At 39.8% G+C, this 21797-nt stretch overlaps 1 protein-coding gene across 2 annotated transcripts in view; it reads left to right on the forward strand.

The window, feature by feature from the left end:
* TBXAS1 (thromboxane A synthase 1) overlaps positions 1-21797 on the forward strand; it is a 231123-nt gene that overhangs the window by 33668 nt on the left and 175658 nt on the right. The gene's annotated exons all lie outside the window — the stretch shown is intronic.

Raw genomic sequence — 21797 nt, forward strand, 5'->3', positions numbered from 1 at the left:
CTCTACCTATCCTCTCTCTTTACCTATTTCTGTCTCTATGTATCTATATATGTATGTATGCATCTACCTCTATTTCCATGTATGTATATATGTATGCATTCATCCATCCCTCCATCCATTTATCTATCTATCTATCTATCTATCTATCTATCTATCATCTATTTACCAATCTATCATCTACCTATCGTCTATCTACCTGTCCCCCTACCTGTCCAGCACAATAGATAGAACACTGGGTCTGGAGTCAGAAAGGAATTTGAACTCTTCCTGAGTTCAACTTTGGCCTCAGATCCATATTAGCTGTGCGACCCTAGACAAGTCACTTGACTCTGTTTTGCCTCAGTTTCCTCATCTGTAAAATGAGCTAGAAGGCAGCCCGCTCCAGAATCTTTGCCAAGAAAACTCCAAACGAGGTCACGAAGAGTAGGACGTGATTGAAATGATTGAACTCCCTATTGTACCCAGGCTGGGAGTCCAGTTCCACTACTAATCAGCACAGGAGCTTTATTCAACCTGCTGTTTCTGACCTGAGCTGGTTCTCTCATCCTTAGGGTGTCCGGTGCCCCTCCAATTTCTGGGGGCTCACCATATTGGTATTAGACTTAGTGCAGACACCTAGTTGGCTTAGTCATTCTGCAGCTCAGAACTCTCAAGTTCTAAAGATCCTCATATCCTCTGACCTTTGGATCTGCTGAAGATCGACGAAGTCTTCCCCTCCACTAACACTACTAGGAGAGGCAGGCAACAACATTCCACGTTCAGTTTTACTACAAGTATGAGTTATTCTATATCAATTTTCCTAATAGCTTCAAGACTGATGCCAAAACTCAGCCAGTTTTCTTTGGCCACTCCATGACTGTTTACATTCAAAACTGTCCTTTTATTGCACTTGCTTTCACCTGAATCACTCTCCGGGTGCCTTTTGTCTATCGACGGCCTTTCACTGAAGCGAGTGGATCTTTCCTGCCGGCTGGTCTCCGGTGATGGATTAGACTCATCTGATGAGATTAAATCTGTTCTTTTTAGAACGTACCCTGATGTTACCACAGAGAGTCTTATGAGTACTGTAATGGGCTCTGTCATGGTAGAGAGCCCTGTCAGTATGATAGTTAGCTCTGGAATCACAATAACGTCTTGTACTTGCGCATCAGACTCCAAAGATATGGATATCATAGAGAGGTTAGGTTCTGGTGGAAACTGTGGAGCCATGACACCAGGCTATGAGGTTAATATTGACAGCTCTGGGAAACAACTACAGGACAATCACAGAACACTCTGGGACCTGCAAAATGAGGGGATTGAATTAACCAGTCTCAAAAGTTCCTTCAAGCTGCAAATCTGTGATCCTGTGATTTGAGTCTTAAGTGCAGTGAATAGATATGGCAAACAGGTCCAATCGTTAAAGCTGAATTTCTCTCCAATTACTTAGATATTCATTTATCTCTGCAGGAAGTTTCACAGTTGTGTTTATGGCATTAACCTACCCTTCATGTGTCTTGGTAGGTTTAATTCCCAGGTATTTAGTGTGTTCTTATTTTAAATGGTATTTTTCTTCCTATCTCCCCCTCCTGGGTTTTGTTATTAATATACAGGAAGGTTAATAATTTCTGTGCATTTATTTCATAGTTTACTACTTTACTGAGACTATTAACTATCTCAATTAATTTTTCATTGATTTTCTGGGGTTCTCTGGGTAAATTATTTGTATCATCTGCCTCTTCTTTGCCTTATGCTCATTCCCTAACCTTTATTTTCTTGTCTTATTATTATAGCTAACATTTCTAGCACTATGTCAAATAATAATAGGGACTGTGAGCATCTTTTCTTTATCCATGAAATTTTTGAGAAAGGCTCCAATATTTCTATGGTATAAATGATGTTAGCTATTAGTTTTGGATAAATATGTATTTTTAACATGTAAAGGAAAATATCTTTTTATTCCCATGAGCTTTGGGATTTTAAACATATATGAGTGCTGTATTTTGTTCAAGACTTTTTCTGTACTTATTAATATAGTAATATAATTTGTATGCTTCTTGTTTTTAATACCACTTTTTAATTCTTATAGTTTTCCTGATACTGACCCAACCTGGCATTCTTGGTATTAACTCAATCTGAATAAATATTCGAACATATTGCTATAGTACATTAGCTAATATTTGATGATTTTGTATCAGTATCAATTAGTAATATTGGTGTATAGTTTTCTCTCTCTGCTTTATCTCTCCATGGTTTTTATATCAACCATGTTCATCTCATAGGAGTTTGATAAAGTAACTTCTTATTTTTATAAGCAGTTTATATAACAAAGGAAATTTTTGTTCTTTAAATGTTTGATAGAATTCATTTGTGAATCCATCTGGACCAAGGGTATTTTTCGGTGGGAATGAAATTATGGTTTACTCAATTTCTCTTCCTGAAATTAGATCATTTATATTCTCTGTTTTATTAATCTAGGAATTTTATATTTTTTGTAAGTATTTATCCATTTCATTAAAATGTTCAGTTTTGTTGGCATATGATTAGGTATGGTAGTTGCTGATAATTTTCTTTATTTCCTCTCCATTCACTGTGACTTTTCCCATGTCATTTTTTATTTTGCTAATTTGCCCCATCTCCCAAATCAGATTAGCTAATAATTTATCTACCTTATTGATTTTGTAAACAATAGCTTAGGTTTAGCTATCATCTTTATATTCTTTTTTATTTTTAAAATTTCTACCCCTTTGCTTATTTAGGGATTATTAATTTATTGATTTTCTAGATTTTAAAAAATTGCATGTTGAATACATATGTCTTATCTTCCTCTCTTTTGTTAATATAAGTGTTCAGAGATACATGGTTCATGTCTCATAAATCTAGACCTTGAAAAGACCTCAAAGGCCATCTAGTCCAACTCCCTCATTCTAAAGAGGAGGAAATTAGGCCAGAAAAATTTTCAAGGTTATACTAGCAGTAAGTGGCCGAGTTAGGATTTGAACTCAGTTTCTCTGACTCCAGAGGCAAGGCTCTTTTCACTCTATGACACTCATGACCGCTAGATAGAGTGATTCAGGCTGGCGTTATCTGTAAGTTGATTGAGTAGGTTTGAAAGACTGCAATCTATGATGCCTCCTTGATAGATACACATATCCTCATGGAATGATTTTCACAGAATTAGAGATGATTTTCTTGGCTTCAGCTATTGTAGAACAGGGCTGTTCCTTTGAAGTGAGACTATAAAAAGGGGCAGACATATCTGCCAGGCACAATCAAGCAAAGGTCTAGGGATGCCAGAGCTCCAAGGACATGTCTGGGTCTCAGGGGAAGTGAATTTCCTTATCTTCTTTTATTTCTTTTATTGGAACTTACCACCATTTTGGGATTTATTATGGTCCTTTATATTCTCTCTTCTTTTTGCTGTTCAATCGTGTCTGACTCTTCAAGACCCCATTTGGGGTTTTCTTGGCAGAGATACTGGAGTAGTTTGCCATTTCTTTCTCTAACTCATTTTAGGGATAAGGAGCTGAGGCAAATAGGGTTAGGTGACTTGCCTATGGTCACACAACTGGTAAAATTGTCTGAGACTAGATTTGAACTCAAAAAGAGCAGTCTTTCTGATTCCAGGACCAGTACTCTATCGACTTCACCACTTAACTTTACATTCTCTCTTCTAGGGTTCTAATTATACTTGTAAAACTATTCTTTTCTTCTAGAACTTTATCCTGGGATTTCTTATCCAGTAATATGTTTTTCACTGAATTAGTAAAGTTTTTTTTCTTTGCTTGTTCATTTCCTTAATCTATTTACTTTTGTTTTTTTTTTTCCTGTGGTGACTTCCTTGTGAGTACTTCGTTTTTTTTGTTTGTTTGTTTGTTTGTTTTTTTGTCTTTCTTAGCTGTTGTCCTGTGATTTTATTTGGTTTATTTCTTGCAGTTTTGAGGTAATAAGGGGGAGCTGGATTTATCAAGTCTCTTTTGCCATCTTGCTAAAAGTCATTCTTGAGTTTCTTCATACAAGGATGTGGTACATTTTCCATTTGTTTTGGAATTAAGAACTGAAGATTCTTCTGGGACCCGAACATTATCCTTTTGTTCTTCTATGATTTCTGCTTGGAAAATATGATTAATAGATTCATCAAACTGCAGGAAAAAATGAGTACAGTAGGTTTAGAATCTTGCAAAATAAATCATACTTCTAGGATTCTGAGAAGAGAACCCAGTTCCAGGGCTGTGTTTGTAACAGTGTGTGAATGTGTGTGAGTGTGAGTATGTGTGTGTTTTGGGGTGCTGGGGGAGAAGGTGCTCAGATGTCTTTGAGACCTGGGAATTTTTCTAGAGATGACTTCCTGGGTTCAGAGGATAGTGATAACTTTCTAGGTCCAGGGAGAAACCCTTGGCAATAGTGCATCAATTCAGAGACCCAGTTAGGGCTGGTTTCTGAGAATTCAGTTGGAAATGGTCCCCAAGGGTCAGAGGAAGCAATTAGAACTGATCCTAGTAGTTTAAGGAAATTGGCTAAAACAGAGTTCAGTATTCCTGTAAAATAAAAACTGTTTCTGGGTCTTGGGTTTAACAAAAAGAAACTATTCAATGAGGAAGAAAAGGAAGAGTATCTAAAGAGACAGGTACAAATATACAGGAAACTCATTTCTTGATTTAGATTTTTTAAAAGTATATCTAGAAAATAAATGATGGGGCAAATGACTGAGGATGGATAAAAAACATGAACACAGTCTTAAAGAATAGTTCAGGAGTACTAAAGTTCAGACCAAATTAAGACTAGTGATGAATGCTAAGGATGGCAAAAAGTATTTTTAAAGCTACATTCAGGGTAAGAGGGTTAGGGAAGGATGGAAGTGGGGAGGGGTAGATTGGTGGATAAGGAAGCAGGACAGATTCAGAGAAGGCAGAGAGGTAAGTGGCCAGGCAGGAAAAGGAATTATTTGTAGGTCAGCAACAAGGAGATTTCAGGTGGCTTAAATCTAGATAAGAAAATGGGATTTCTTCTTATAGATTGGCTTCTGCTTACTTCATTCTGTTTGTGGATTGGCATGGCATGAATATGCTGACTGCCAATTAAAGGCAGCCCTGTAGTTCCATTTGAAGAGAAAGTGGACTATGTACCCTAAATGAACTAAGCCTAATTGAAGAGAGTGAGAATCACCATAGTATAGTGGAAAGAATAGGAGCTCGGAAATCAGAGAACTTTGGGTCCAATTCCATTTATGGCAATATCTATATAACCTTTGGCAAGTCCTTTAACAACGTTGGAGATAAACTCCAAATGGATGCATGACTTAGACATAAAGAGTAAAATCATAAAAATATTAGAGGAGCAAAGAAATCACCTGTTATCTATGGATAGGGAAAGAGTTCATGACCAAATAAGAAATAGAATAGATCGTAGAAAGTAAAATGGACACCTTTGATTACATAAAATTAAAAAGTTTCTGCACAAATAAGACCAATGCAGCTAAAACTAGAAGAGGGTAAATTGAAAAAAAAAAACTTTGCAGCAAGTTTCTCTGATAAAGGTCTCACTTCTAAGATATAGAATGAACAAATTCAAATTTATAAGAATAAGAGCCATTCCCCAATTGACAAATGGTCAAATGATATGAATAGGCAATTTTCAAAGGAAGAACTTCAAGCTTCCAATAGGTATATGAAAAAAATGCTCTTAATAGCTACTAATTAGAAAAATGAAAAATTTACAACTGAGGTTCCATTTCACACCCATCAGATGGTAAAATGAACCAAAAAAGGAAAATGACAAATTCTGGAGGGATTGTGGGAAAACAGGTATATTAATGCACTGTTGCTGGAGCTGGGAGCTGGTCCAGCCATTCTGGCAAGTAATTTGGAAGGATGGCCAAAAGCGATTATTAAACTGTGACCTTTGACCCAGAAATACTACCTGTAGTTCTAATCCCCCAAGAGATCAAAGAAAAAGACCTGGGTTCTTTGTGACCTCATTTAGAGTTTTCTTGGCAGAGATACTGGAGTGGTTTGCCATTTCTTTCTCTAGCTCATTTTACAGATGAGGAAACTGAGGCAGATCATAATAAGTGACATGCCCTGGGTCATACAGCTAGTAAGGCTTGATTTGAACTGATGAAGATGAGTCTTCCTGACTCCAGGTCCAGCCCTCTATCCACTGTACCACCTAGCTGCCTGATGATTTCAGAGAAATATGGAAAGACTTGTATGAATTAATGTAGATTGAAATGAGCAGAACCAGGAGAACAATTTATACTGTAACAACAATATTGTAAAGACAGCTTTAAAACATTTAGGAACACTGATCAACACAATAACCATGATTCCAAAGGTCTTAAGATAAAACAGACTTCCTACCTCCTGATAGAGAGGTGAGGGACTCAGAATGCAGATTGAAACATATTTTTTGGATGTGGTTAATGCAAGAATTTGTTTGCTTGACTATTATGGTAAGGGTAAGCATTCATTAAGTGTCTACTATATGCTAAGTGCTTTATAAATATCATCCCATTTGATTCTACTTATAGTTGTTGAGTTACTTTTTCCTTTAAAACTTCCTCTTGTGGAACCCTTGACCTAAAATATTGCTTCATAAATGCTCAGTGTTTTCTTCTGTTTACTCATATTTCTAGACTCAAATTCCTGTTTTGGGGGTTTGTGCCAGGGCTGGGCTCTGCATTCTTGAATGGGGTGGTCCAGCCCTATTTTGTTCTGACTTTTGACTGCTGACTTCCATTTCTTTTCATGAGTCTGGGCACAGAGTTCTATCAGGTTCTAGTCTCCCTCTAAGAGCTCTATGGTTGGTTGTCTCCACATTAAGTCTCTGCCATGTGCCTCCTCTTAAGCTCTGGGGTTATCTCTGTTGAGTCTCTGCTTCTTCTGTGTCCTTGGGGCCTCTCTCACTTGAGCACTGTCCTTTTCTTGGTTCTGATTATTAGAAGAAATATAACTAGGCTTGGTGGGTCATTGCTGGACTGCTGATACAAGAGGAAGCTGTAGTCAGGGCAAGTTTGTGTTTTCACTTTCCCAGTATAGCTGGACCCCAAGTTCCAAAGAGGGTGAGTTTTGTTATGACTATAAACAGGTGTGCTTATTATGCCTGCAACAGATGTGCTCAATCATCATACCATCTTTTCTTACTTGTACCATAAATCCTGGGCTGTAGGGGGAGGGTTTTGAACTATGTGTCTATACATACAAACTGATTTTAAACTAACCCTCCCCCCCTCCATGCCAGATCAAGTTGGCCAAATAACCAATTGTTTTGAAAACAACCCATTAATTATAAAGTAGTTGGTGGAATGAATCCAGTTGCTTTTAGTATCTGTAAATAACTCTCCCTTGGCCTGTGTTTTCACAGTTGGAGTTTACCCTCTGGACATTTACACACTCTTCTCCTTTAGTTTTCAGGGGGTGGGTAGTCTCCCAGATATAAGGATCTGGTACATGCATAGAGTGCCTCTAGTGGCATTCACCTCAATACAAGGCACTAGGAAGCCCACCTCTTCCTTAAGGGCCATCCCTTTCCTGAATCATAAAGCATCCAGCAGTTATGCTCAGTTATTAAGGTAAACAAAACAGTCCTCACATGCTGTCTCATTTGATCCTCACAGCAACCCAGTGACATAGGCATTGCTACAGATTTTATTATCCCTGTTTTATAGAGGAGAAAACTGAGCAGTTAAGGGGCTTGGCCATGGTTATACAGATTAGGTGAGTTGGAGATAGGAGGTGAACCTGATCACCTTGAAACCAAGTCTAATGCTCTAGTCACTGCCACCCATGCCTTCCCTGATCCTTCCAAGCTGGTAGTGGCTTCTATCTTACCTGTGCCCCTAGCACTTTCTCTTAGGCATTCATCATGTCTAAGTTATGTTATATTTATTTGTGGACCTTTCCCAAATGACTACAAACTCTTTGAGGGCAGGGACTATACCTCATTTAAATTTGTCCACCCCCACCTCCTCATGTCTACTACAGTGGTGGTAGGTCTTTATACATGATAGGTCCTTAATAAATATTTAAAAGAATGGGTAAATTTTGGGTGACAAATGTAAGAACAGGTCCATAGTTTATACCTGGCCCGAGTCCTTTTTCTCCTTGGAGACAAGCCCAAAGCTCACATAATCCATTGTACAGAGGTGGCCCCATCTGTGCTTCTTTTCACTCCTTGGTCATCTTCCTGCCAACTTTACTTCTACTCTATGGATACCCTCCAGCTCTATCCCCCCTTCCTATTCTGGAACCATTATCAAATCCATTTTTTCCATCACTACTGGTCAAGGTTTGTCATACTGCCCTATGGCTGTATTCACCATGCTTATAACTTTCCAAATCAAAATATCTCACCACTAGATTGTGAGCTTCTGGAGGGCGGGAACTGCCTTTTGCCTTTATTTGCCTCTCCAATGCTAAGCATAATGCCTGGCACACAGTAGACACTTAATAAATGTTTACTGACTGACTGGTCCTTATATGTTGTCCTCCTCTGTAAGAATGTAAGCTTTTTTTGGGGGGGGGGAGTGAGGTAATTGGGGTTAAGTGACTTGCCCAGGATCACACAGCTAGGAAGTGTCAAGTGTCTGAAGTCAGATTTGAACTGAGGTCCTCCTGTCTCCAGGGCCAGTGCTCTATCCACTGTGCCACCTAGGCACCCCAGAATGTAAGCTTCTTGAGGGCAAGGACTGTTTATGCTTTTGTATTTATATCATGTATATTTATTTCACGTATATTATATATATAGCACTTAGCACACTGCTTGGTACAGAATAAGACCCTAATAAATGCATATTCGCTCATTTTTCATTCAATCTTCAGTTGCCAAGGCATTTTTTCCTGGGTATTTAAAAATAATTTGAATCAAACAGCTCATATAATAAAAAAAAACAATTCTACATGGGTTTTCCTTTACACCTGTGGTCCCTGGTATTGCTACTACCTTCCTTGGCAATTCCTAGTACATTTGACCTTTCAAGGCTCTAACTTTCTCCAAAGCAATTTTACCTTCACCCTGCAAAGACCCAGTTCAACCCCTAATAGAAGTGATTACCTTACAGCTAATGTTCATCAGTGAGCTACAAATTAGTTAGTTTATTATGGCTGTTTTGATGCTTCTATTCTCAACCTAATGGCTTTTCTATTAACTTGTTCTCACTAGGGAATCATATTGATTTTTTAAAAATTAGCCTTGGAGATAAAAGAGTAAACACACAAACAATTTATCATTTTGCTAGGCTCAACAATCATCATTTGATATTCGAATAGCCCATGATGCAGACAGCAGCCCTCTGAAATAAAATTCAGAACAGCTGTGTCAGCCCAGGCACAATTTCCTAATCTGCTGATTGCTGGTGACCGTGAGCTGATGATGAGCTTTTGCCAGGATAATTAGAAAGAATATTAGGATCCTGAATCTTCCATTTCTAGAGCAAACCTGTCAAGAGTGGGACTAAATCAAATAGCTAATATAGACCAGGTCTCTGCAATTCCGGGGAACTGGATGCAAGGCAATGAGCTTCAGATGGTTTAATTCTCCTCTGATTTTAAGAGAGGAGCAAGATTCCTCCCTGGCACCAGCCGTGGTCTGGGTGGGAACTGTGTCCACCCTGTGGCCTTAGTGGTGCTGGTGAGTCAGCAGAGGTCCCAGAGCTCCTGGTACATGAGAAAAGTGTGGGGGAACGAAATAAAAGCATTGCAATAAGACCCCCAAACTCTGGGGAGACAAAAAAAAGATTCAGATCCCCCAGACTCCCTCCATCTTACTTTGTGATCTAGTACTGAACTCTTGGCTTTCCTCTATTCCTGCTGCTGCTGCCCCACTTGACCTAGCCCTCAGATTTCAGGGCTCTGAAGAAACTCCATTGCTAAATCAACCTGACCTCAAATCTCAATTCCACTTCTGTTTCAGTCCCTAGAAAGGAACTGTTTTTTCCCTACCCCAGCGTTTTGTTTAGTTTTGTTTTCGTTTGTTTGTTTCTTTGTGTTTTGGCTAGGCAATGGGGTTAAGTGACTTGCCCAGGGTCACACAGCTAGTAAGTGTTATGTGTCTGAGGTCAAATTTGAACTCGGGTCCTCCTGAATCCAGGGCTGGTGCTCTATCCACTGCGCCACCTAGCTGCCTCCCCGGCATTTTCTTAATCACCAGCACAGGGGTGCCCTTGCCCTGGCAAAGCCCAATACTCAGAGCAGAGACATCCCATTTGTGAGAGAGGGAAGATGGCAAAAAATACACCGCTTTGGGTTTGAAAATTTTGTCCCATGACAGAATATCATGGGAAAGGTTGAGTCTTTGCTGGGATCAGCGCTGTGCTAGCTTGAGATATCTCTTCATGACCCCATTTGGGGTTTTCTTGGCAAAGATATTGGAGTGATTTGCCATTTCCTTCTCCTGCTCATTTTACAGATGAGGAAACTGAGACAAACAAGGTCAAGTGACTTGCTCAAGGTCTTATAGCTAGTAAGTGCCTGAGGTCAGATTTGAACTCAGAAAGAGGAGTCTTCCTAACTCTAGGCCCAGCACTCTATCCATTGTGCCACCTAGCTGTCAAGATATAAAGACAAAGATGAAACCATTCCTTGTGCCTTAGCAACTTACAATCTACATTCTACTTGCCTTATAACATCATTATCTACATGCCATAGAGAGGACTTTTCTAACATTAAAAATACTTATAAAATGAAATACCATTTATAAAATGAAAAATTATTTATGAAATTAAAAGTGAAAATAAAATATATTAAATGAAAAATCAGACTCCTAGCTGGAAAAGTCATATAGACAAGGATAAATTGAATAGACCATGAATATTCAGATCTAGCTGCTTTCTTCTTAAACACACACACACACACAACATAACATAACAAAAACTACCTCCTCCTCATTCTTCCTGGATCTATCTCCTCCCACCTTTTAAAGGACCAGTTTCTCTCTTTGACTCATTGCTCTGTCCTCAAATTAATATGGGATAATCTGGAAAATAAAGCTCAGGTATGATTCATGCCTATATTACCTATCAAACAGAGAGTGAATCTCCAACTTAAGCAAGGTCACTCAGTGTACAATACAGGTATTGAGTGTTTGCCTTTATTTCACTCAACACGGAAAATAGAGAAGTTGCAGAAGATCCTAAGAGCCTATGAACACATGAAAAGACAGATCCTCCTTGTAAGTAAAGACACTTTGAGATATGCATGGAATTAGTGGGGTTGACAAGGCTCTGATTTCCTGCCCCATCCCAATGTGGATTGCATCATTGGGCTGCAGAGTGATTTCCATTGGCAGTCCCCCTTCTGTAAAGAGCTCTCCATTGGAGAAACAGCCTTCTAGGAGGTTGGTACCTCAACCACCAAACTCAGGAATTCTAGATCTCTTGGAAACTCTTTCATTTAGAAGTTTGAGGTTTGAGGTTTACCTCCAGGGTGGCTGTGAAAGACTGCTCTTAGAATCTCTGGTCTCTGATATGTGCTCAGAAAAGAAGATAGAAAATCAGAAGGCATCAAGGAAGCTGAGGCCCAGAAACTTCTGGACCCTGGAGTAAACATAAATTGCTCACCAAGTGCTTTTCCTACAAGTCACTATTTTATGTTCTGGAATGAGGTGAGGCTCCTTGGCCTCTGGGACTGTTTGTGCTTTTCTCTCCATCCTGAGCACTTAGCATAGTGCTTGACCCTTAAGTAGGGGCAGCTAGGTGGTGCAGTGGATAGAAGACTAGGTCTGGAATTGGGAAGACTCATCTTCTAGAGTTCAAATCTGTCCTCAAACACTTACCAGCTGTATGACCCTGGGCAAGCCACTTAACCCTGTTGGCCTCAGTTTCTTATCTGTGAAATGAGCTGGAGAAGGAAATGGCAAACCACTTCAGTATCTTTGCCAAGAAAACTCTAAGTGGGGTCATGAGGAGTTGGACAGGACTGAAAAACAACTAAATAACAAATGCACATAAGTAAGCGTGTATTAATCAAGCTTATTGAATAACTAACTGGGGAAGGGAGAAATCTCTTCCCTCTTTATTGCATTCTTGTCTGGAAGCCTAAAGGAGAGAAAGCGCTTGAAGAAAGGGCCTGAACTGGTTTCCCAACCTGATTTTTTTTTTAATTTAAATTAGATTTTTTTTTTATTCTGGACCTAAGCAATACCAAATAAAATGAGCATCTCCATATAGATACAGAATTAGAAATGTATTTTTGGACAAGATCAATGAGGGAATGTGTTTTGTTTGACTATACGTGTTTGTTACAAGGGTTTTGCTTATGTTGTTTTCAGCTGGCTTTTAAAGAATATACCATTTGGGTAGCAGGGCCAGAAATGGAGACCCTTTCTATAAAAATCAGATTCCCCAGCACCTCAGCTGCCTTTCATCTTCGAGGCAGATGCCATCACTGGGAGCCAGTTATAGGCATTCTCTACATCCTATAAAGCTTCATGGGATGTGCCCTTCAGACAAAGACCCTTGTATCCAATCCACTCGACCTTGGGTTATTCATCAGATTGATCAAGTCTTCCTTGCCTGGCTCTCTTACAAGAGCGTCAAGACATTTTCCCGATGTTGATAGTGGATAGAAGAGGCATAGTTGGAAGTTGGCCCCCAGGTGTTTGTGACAGGGTTTGTGACAGGTAACAGGAGAATCTGAATGAGTCGAGGACAGAGAGATGGCTATTGGTATCATGGATCTGGAGCTCAAGGAGAACTTGGAGATCATTTAGTCCAGGGTTTTGCACATTCTTTGATTCCCATGCACCTTGGCTTTCAGTGAACCCTCCCTCACCTATATTCGATAGAAAAGGAAATAAATTCTAGAGTTTATTATACATATACACGAGTCATAAAATAGGTTTTTTTATGAAGTTAAAAATAAGAATAGGATATACTTCTCCACGGGTACACCATAAATTTGGTGACTTCATCAATTGGAAAGTAAGTCAAAATTTTCTACATATTCTCTTTGAAATGCCTCTCATCCCCTACTCATATATATGCGTATATATGTATATATGTGTACACGCACACTCCGGCTTCATAGGATCACAGATCTAGGCAGGAGCTCAAAAACCATCTAGTCAGGACTGGAAACTAAACTAAAACTTCCTTATTTTACAGATAGGAAAAATGAGGCTGAAAAAAAATTCAGTGATTTAAGGTTACACAGGGTGTGAGTCTCAGAAGTAGGACTTGAATGGAGGTGCTGTGGCCTCCAGTGCCTTGCCCACCATACCACACTACGTCCTGTGGAAGCGGGTGGGGCTCTGTGGAAGCTTGAGGAGCACCCAGGCTGTCACACTCAAAGAATATGTGTGGAAGTAAGATGCGAGTCAGTGAGTGTGATAGTGGGGAACAAACGTTCTAGCTGTGACTCCCAGGCCTTTGCACATAGAACCCTGGAATAATTAGAATGTCATAAAAATGGGTGCTGGTGCCAAGTGGATTCTGGTGCACTCCCCTGGTGCTCAGAACTGTGAAACTGGAATGCTCTCCAGGTCCCACTCAGAGATAAGGGCATTTTGTGGCCTACTGATGGTAAACTGGCAGAGATAGGTATCTGATTGGCACAGTTCTGAACCCTCAGGAGTCCTCACACAGGACCTGTGCCCTGGGGGCGGAGGGAACATGAAGCAGAGCCACAGCTCGGTTGAGTGATTCGGCAGGAGAATGTGTGAGAGGAGGTCTGTGTCACTAGCTTAAAAGCCCAAAGACACCTCCCAACGAACGAAGCATAACAAATTGCTGCAGGCTTTTGGCCACTGTTCCAAACTCCTTTTCTTGACCTGCCTTGTTTCCTGTCTTGCTTATTTACTGCTCTGACCCTTGACTCTGATTTTTGTTTCTGCATCCGGATCCTGCTGTTGCCCAGCTCTCTGATCCCAGTTGCTATGTAACATAGACACGACCTTTTACATCTAGCCCCCTGTGCCTCTTTATTGGAGTATTGGGGGGTTACCCATTACCAGTCTCTTTGTTCTGAACCATAGCTCCCACTTATTCCTCAACTTGCTAGAAGCTGATTGGCTCATGGTTCCACACGTTGAGTGGCCTCTGATGGTACCCTGGAGAACTCAGCCCATGCCATAAAGGGCCAGATTATACTAAGACAGTTTAACCTCACTGAGGCTTCCAGGTAACCTAGTGGATAGAGAGCTAAATTTGGATTCAGGAAGACTTGAGTTGGAATCCCTCTTTAGACACTTACTAGCTGTGTGACCCTGTGCAAGTTACTAAGCCATTCCTGTTAAAACGAACAAACAAACAAAAAAAATTCATGAATCTTTCCTTAAGATGATAAGTACTATCTATTTAAAATCAAGAATAATTATTATCTGTAATGGGGATACATCAGAGGCCTTTCTAATAAAATCTGGGGCTAAACAAGTTACTTAGCTTCATTTTCCTCATCTGTAAAATGGGGAAAAGAGGCAGCTAGGTAGCTCATTGGATAGAGTGCTGGGCTTAGAGTCAGGAAGACCTGAGTTCAAATTTGACCTCAGACACTTTTTAGCTTTGTGACCCTGGCAAGTTGCAATCTCTGTTTGCCTCAATCCACTGGAGAAGGAAACGGCAAATCAGTATCTTTGCCAAGAAAACCCCATGGCAGTATTGGCGAGCCAATGAGGTCATGAAGAGTCATACACAGCTGGACCACTGAACAACAACAACAAAAAATGAGCAGAACTATAGAATCTACCTTGTAAGATTGTTGGGAGGCTCAGATGAGATCCTATTATCTAACACATTTAAAAAGCTGTGCTTTGCAAAGCTTAAAGCACTATGTAAATGCTAGCTGCTATGACAGTCACTCAATGTACTGTTCAGACTTTCTTTTACAGAAAGAACTCATATGCCTGGCTGTTTGGGTATCTAATGGACAATCTCTCACCCAATGCATCCTATTCACCTTATGAAAGGTTTGTCTTAACCTCTCTTTCATAATAAGTGTTTGTTGAATTAAATTGACTTGAATGGAAGCACCCAATTCCTTGGTGTTATGGCTCTGCCTATCTAGAAAAATCTATTTTCCTGTGATCACTAATTTCACTCATCCTTTGAGTCATTCATAATACAAATGGGTTGCCTTGTCTTCAGGTATATACCACTTTAAGCAAATGCAATTTATGAAATCCATATTTACATAAAAGATACAATAAGAGAGATGAAGCAGTATGATGAAAAGAGCCCTGGAGTTAGAGTGAGAAGACCAGGTTTTGAATTGGGAGCTTGCTACATATTAACCGTGTGAACTTAACAGAAATTACTTCCCCTCTAGGGACTTATGGTTCCTCATCCATAAAATGAGGAAGCTTGGCCAGATGGCTTCTAATGCCCCTTCCAACTCTTAAGTCCTATGATACTGGGGAAAAGATTCTTTGCTTCTACAAAAAATTCCAACTAATAGCCTTTAGTACATTTAAGCTATAATTGTTTTTTGTTTTTTACAAAATTATATTCACAGAAGCTTTTCAGGAATATCACTTTTACATGAAGTGAGGGTCTCATGCATTTATTATCTATTTTCCCATGGATAAAGCATTGTCTGTAAGTTCTCTGGGTATGTCCTTCATCTTGGGGAATCTATTTCAGATGGTAAGATGCCAGAGTGGGGAACAAGTTTATGTAGCTCTCCTGGTTTGGAATGCTATAAATGCTGATGAAGATGATAAAGAATAATTTGGCTTCTGATAGTCATCCAGTATGCTGTTTATTAAGTACCTGCTATGTGCCAATTGGTTCGATTATTCCTTGTGAAGCTGCAGCTAGGTTGGTGCATTGCTCTTGGAATCAGGAAGACTCATCTTCCTGAGTTCAAATATTGCCTCAGACACTTACTAGCTGTGTGACCCTGGGCAAGTCACTTAACTCTGTTTGCCTCAGTTCCTCGTCTATAAAACGGACTGGAGAAGGAAATGGCACACCACTCCAGTACCCTTGCCAAGCAAACCCCAAATGAGGTCACAAAGAGGCAAACACAGCTAAAATGACTTGACAACAATTCCTTGGGTCACCTGATTTGAATTTGTACTATTTGAAGTTATAATTATGTAAAATATGATCATTGGTTCCAACCCAGTGGAAATACGCAATGTGAATTCTAATCATGTAGTCACTTCAGGGGAATCATTATTTGCAGTTTATCAGGACCTAGCTGTACTATGTGCCAGGGACTGCGCTAAGCACTGGGTATACCAAAAAAAGGCAAAAGGAGAATCATGGAATGTCAATGCATTGCACATAGCAGGTCCTTAATAAATTGGTAAAATTGCTGAATCGAGAGCTATGAAGAACATTTGAGATCTAGCCTAGTCTGCTCTTTTTTATAAATAAGAAAACCAAGGTTAAAAGGGATAAAATGATTTGCCAAAGGTATACAGCTAGTTAGTAGCAGATCCAAGTCTAGAATTCAGGTTTCCCAGCTCTCAGTCCAGGGCTCTTTCTGTTATGGCACATTGCCTCCTCTTAACACCTATGCTGCAGAAGGAATAAGAATTTTGAAGGGGAAGAGGACAGAGCTCTTTGGTGGAAGATGGGCCCCAAGTGAAGTATATCCAGAGTATAACAGGAGAACTCTGGGTAACTGATGGACAAGTAAAAGCAGGCACCAAAAGATAGGAGAGGAGCATAGAAATAGAGATAGGAGAGAGTTGTACTTCTTTGCAAATGCATTCTGGTATTGTAAAATTCCTAGGGCAGGGCCAAGTGTACAAACTGTACAAACCACATGTATCAGTGGTTAGGCAAAAATTGAAGGGGGGAGGGAAGGGCAATTTCCCTCTGGAGAGAGGCAGTATCCAAATTGGGAACTAAACAAAAATAATCCAAATGAGTACCAGGATTCAGAGGCCTGAAATCCGGTGAATCAAGCCGAATGAGGAACCAAATCAATCTGGGAGGTCAATGCTAGATCAAAAGGCAAGATACAGGGTGCATTGGAGGAACTGCCTGTTTGACTCAACCCCTCTCCCCAAAGCTTCTATCTTTTACGATGATTATTTACATTCCCCCACCCCAGCCAGTCTGTCTGTTCACTGTCCAGGGCAGCCTTGCTCCTTCCAGAAACGTCACAGGGTTGCACTCCAGGGTTCTCTGAATCTGCTGCTGAAAATGGTTTCACCTTCAAGTCTTGCAAGTGGGAGCCCAGTTTTCTGATGCTCACGTGAGTCTGTTCAGCTGAAAGCAGGCACAGTTTAGTGCTCGAGCTCATCCAAGCTCCTCTATACCAGTGCCGCATATTGGAAACGTCTGAGTTTTGTGCAGAAACACAAGCAGTATATTTGTAAATGGAGTCACATAATTAGAACATGGACTTGCATAACAATTAGTATGCGCAATTAGGCACAGACTTCTCGTCCTTTAATTAGACAATCAAGACATCTAATTACAAAATTAAGATGTAATCATGTGGCCAAAACTTGGTATATTTCTTTCTACCCATCAGAAATTACATTTCAAAAAAATTAATTCACCAGCAGACGAATGGAAAGGTGAAGTTAGAAGGCAGTTTTTTTTTTTAAAAGGACAATCTAGGCAACCTCTCTAGGTCTCATTTTCCTCACTTGCAAAATGAGGAGTTAGATTAGATGATCTCAAAGATACCTTCCAACTTAGGTTATTCTCCCTTGGCCTTGTTAACACTTGAGCATGGCAAGGGTGATTGAAAATACCACTCACACACACACACACACACACACACATACACACAAAACAGATTTTAAAATAATTACCTTTAAAATGTGGTTAACCTTCAATAGCTAGTAAATGATGGTCTAGAGAGTGTTCTGATTAAAAGGTCTCTTGGACTACAAGCAGAATGAGGCACTGAAATAATATTGCAACCAGATTTGGGAGATAATCCATAATGAAGACTAAGATCACTGAGAGATCACGGGATTTTTTTTCTTTCAGAGCACCGCAAATGCTTTATACTCATGATGTACCAGGCTTTGCTTAGCCTTTGCGACCTCGAACACAGTTCACTTTTGATCCCCTAGCCAGATCCCAACAATGACTTTGTATATGACTGGTATTGACCTCTCCGTGTACCTGTTGTTTTCCTGTATTAGAGTGGAAGATCCTTGGGGACAGGCACAGTTTCAATTTTGTCTTTGTATTCCCCCACCACCTAGCACAGTGCCTGGCACATGGTAGACACGTGGTAAGTACAGGCTGGGTTTAATTCCAACATCTGTGAAAAAAGTTAGGATCTAACTATTTGAGCTATTTCTTTTTATGCAGTTCAATACCTAGTTCTCTGCATGCTGCTAACTATCCCTTTTGATGCTGTTATTGAATTAGTTAAGTTTTTCATTCACTAACTGGAGAACTAGGTGATTTGGAAACATCCCAGCAGACAGGCCATATAGAGGCTGATAGGCTAATGGTGGAGTCCCAGTTTCATAGTTGATTCTCTCCTTTCTTGTGTTTGGTTTTGTGTTTGATCACTTGAACTAAATTAAGGACTTGTTTATAAAACAAAAAACCTTACACTTTAGAAGCTAGCCTCTTCTTTGCTTGGGGACTGTGCAAGGGCCAAAATGGGGATCAACCAAAATGTCATTCTTTTTTTTGTGTGTGTGAGGCAATTGGGGTTAAGTTACTTACCCAGAGTCACACAGCTAGGAAGTATTATGTATCTGAGGCTGGATTTGAACTCAGGTCCTCCTGATGCTCTAGGGCCAGTGCTTTATTCACTGTGCCACCTACCTGCCCCTGAAATATCATTCTTGACCTGAGAGGAAACTATGGCACAGCAGAAAGGGCCTTAAATGTGAATGGTGGAACACCTGGGTTTGATTCCTCACTCAGCCACTTACAAGCTGCATAGATCTTAGACTTGTCACTCAACTTTCCTGAACATCAGTTTCTTTGCTTGACAGATGAATAAAGGATATCTCTGCTGTCCACTTCACAAAGTGAGTTAGAGAATCAAGTGAGACAGTGGGTGTCAAAGTGCTTTGGGTACTATAAATTGTCACACAAATAGAATGTCTTACAAGACTCTCAGAGTTGAAAGGGACCTCAAAGGTCATCTAGCTCACCCTGTACCTGAGCATCCATCTCCTCCATAATCTCCCTCATTCCAAAGTCTTTATTTTCTTTGCGTGCAGTCTGATAGCACGTTAGGTTTTTCAGCTGTCACGCAACACTGATAATTCTTGAAGTCCAACGAACCACCTACATCGTATTTCACCTGAGCGGTTCAGCCACACTTTCTGTTTCATATACCTGTGTAGTTTTTTAACCTCTGTGTAGGACTTTAGATATCATAAATATCATAGGACATAATATACTATAAATTATATAACTCATATTATAAAAATCTATATTATGTCACATATAATATGGCATTATATATGCTATAATAGATATTATTATACTATAGCATTAGAATATTTTATATTGTCTCTACTACAGTATATAACAGAGGCATCCAGTTGCTCAGTGGTCTGGTATCTGAAGATCTGAGTTCAAATCCAGCATCGGATACTTCCTAGCTGTGTGACCCTGGGCAAGTCACTTAACCTCTGATTGTCTGACAAAATAGATCAACTGGAGAAGAAACTGGCCAATTACTCCAGTATCTTTTCCAAGAAAATCTCAAATGGGGTCATGAAGGGTTGGTTACAACTGAAACGACTGAACAACAAATAGCACATAGCATTATCATATTTATTGTTACTGTTCAGTTATGTCAGCTGTGTCCAGCTCTTCATGACCCCATTTTGAAGGTTTCTTCCCAAAGATACTGGAGTGGTCTGCCATTTCCTTCTCCAGCTCATTTGACAAATGAAGAACTAGGGCAAACAGGGTTAAGTGACTTGCCCAGGATCACACAGCTAGTAAGTGTCTGAAGCCAGATTTGAACTCAGGAAGACGAGTTGTCTTGATTCCAAGCCTAGTGTTCTATCCACTGTGCCACCTAGCTGCCCCCAACATATCACACACAAACACACGCACACACATACGTATAATATTTCCCTGTCTCAGTTCATAGTTCTAATATGTTGAGATATTTTTGGATCTCGACTTTGGCATTCAATATCTAAATACCTCCCTCCTCCATGTTCTTCATGTATTTGATAAGCATGGCATATGGGCCTTCATCTAGCTCATTTGTGAAAATATTGAACAGATTAAGGCCAAGGACAATGCTCTGTGGCACCCCACTAAAGACCGTCTGTAAAATTGACTTATTTCAGTACTTAATCCATCCAAATTCTCATCAGTGATAGTATTCCCTCTGTAGGTCCCAACCTAGCCATACCTTGCTTTATACCTTGCAACCATATCCATACCTATGTGATTCTCATTCATGCCCTTCTCTAAATCCAAGTGAAATCAAATCAATACAAGCATTTAAGTGCCTACTATGTGCCAGCCAAGTACTGGGAATATAGAGAGTTTTCTCAACATGCTAAAGGTTTTTCTTACAGGGCTTAGGTTTTTGCTTGATTATTCCTCATTCTCTTTGCATGAACACCTCCCTTTCCTGTCACACATGTCCTTGACCATTTATTTTTTTAAATTAATTTATTTTGATTTATCAACAATCACTTCCATAAGCTTTTGAGTTTTAAATTTTCTCCCTCTCCCTCCCCACCTCCGTCCCCAAGATGACATGTAATCTGATATAGCCTATACATATACATTCTTATTAAACATATTTGCACATTAGTGATGTTGTAAGTAAGAATTAAAACCAATAGGAGGAACCACCAGAAAGAGAAACAAACCACAACAGAAGAAAAACAAAAATAGCAAATTGTATGCTTCAATATCCATTCAAACTCCATAGTTCTCTGGATGTGGATAGCATTTTCCATCATGAGGCTTTTGGAGATGTCTTAGATCCTTGTATAAGTCTATCAATATTAGTCATCACACAATGTGGCTGTTGGTGTTCTCCTGGTTCTGCTCACTTCACTCAGCATCAGACCATACAAGTCTTTACAGGCATTTCTGAAGTCTGCCTGTTCATCATTTCTTATAGCACAATAGTATTCCATTACATTCATGTACCACAACTTATTCAGCCATTCCTCAATTGATGGGCATCCTCTCAATTTCCAATTCTTTGCCACCACAAAAAGAGCTGCTATAAATATTTTTGTACATGTGGGTTCTTTTCTCATTTGTATGATCTCTTTGGGATACAGCCCTAGAAGTGCTATTGTTGGGTCAAAGGGTATGCACATTTTTATAGCCCTTTGGGCATACTTCCAAATTGCTCTCCAAAATGATTGTAATCATTTATTTTTATTTAATTTCTTTTATATCATTCCTTGGCTATAGCTTACCCTTGGTAATATGTTACAGCCAGTTAGACCCACCATCTTGCTTCCACTGAACTTCGAGTCATTTGTAATTTTGAGGTTGTAGTGCTCCATGTTCTATGGCCCTATAGTAAATATGGGGAAATTTTCATAATGGAAAGATGGGCTCTTGTGTCAGTGAGTTGCTTGTTTTTGCTTTTTTTTTTTTTTTTTTTTTTTTTTGGTGAGGCAACTGGGGTTAAGTGACTTGCCCAGGGTCACACAGCTAGTGAGTGTTAGGTGTCTGACTGAGGTTGGGTTTGAATTCAAGTCCTGCTGACTCCAGGGCTGGTGCTCTATCCACTGCCCCACCTAGCTGCCCCAAGTGAGTTAGTTGCTTAATCTCTTCTGGTTATTCAATTGCAGATCCAATTTATTATTAATCTGTAATGCCTAGTCAAGGTAGATGGTCAAACTCAATGAGCTGTCCATTCAAATGCATGACATAATCTAGGCAAGAAGCATCTTAGTGATGAGAGAGAGAGAGAGAGAGAGAGAGAGAGAGAGAGAGAGAGAGAGAG

The sequence above is a fragment of the Vombatus ursinus genome, unplaced genomic scaffold, assembly GCF_900497805.2.
Source record: "Vombatus ursinus unplaced genomic scaffold, bare-nosed wombat genome assembly UNPS02014870.1, whole genome shotgun sequence".
NCBI lineage: Eukaryota > Metazoa > Chordata > Mammalia > Diprotodontia > Vombatidae > Vombatus > Vombatus ursinus.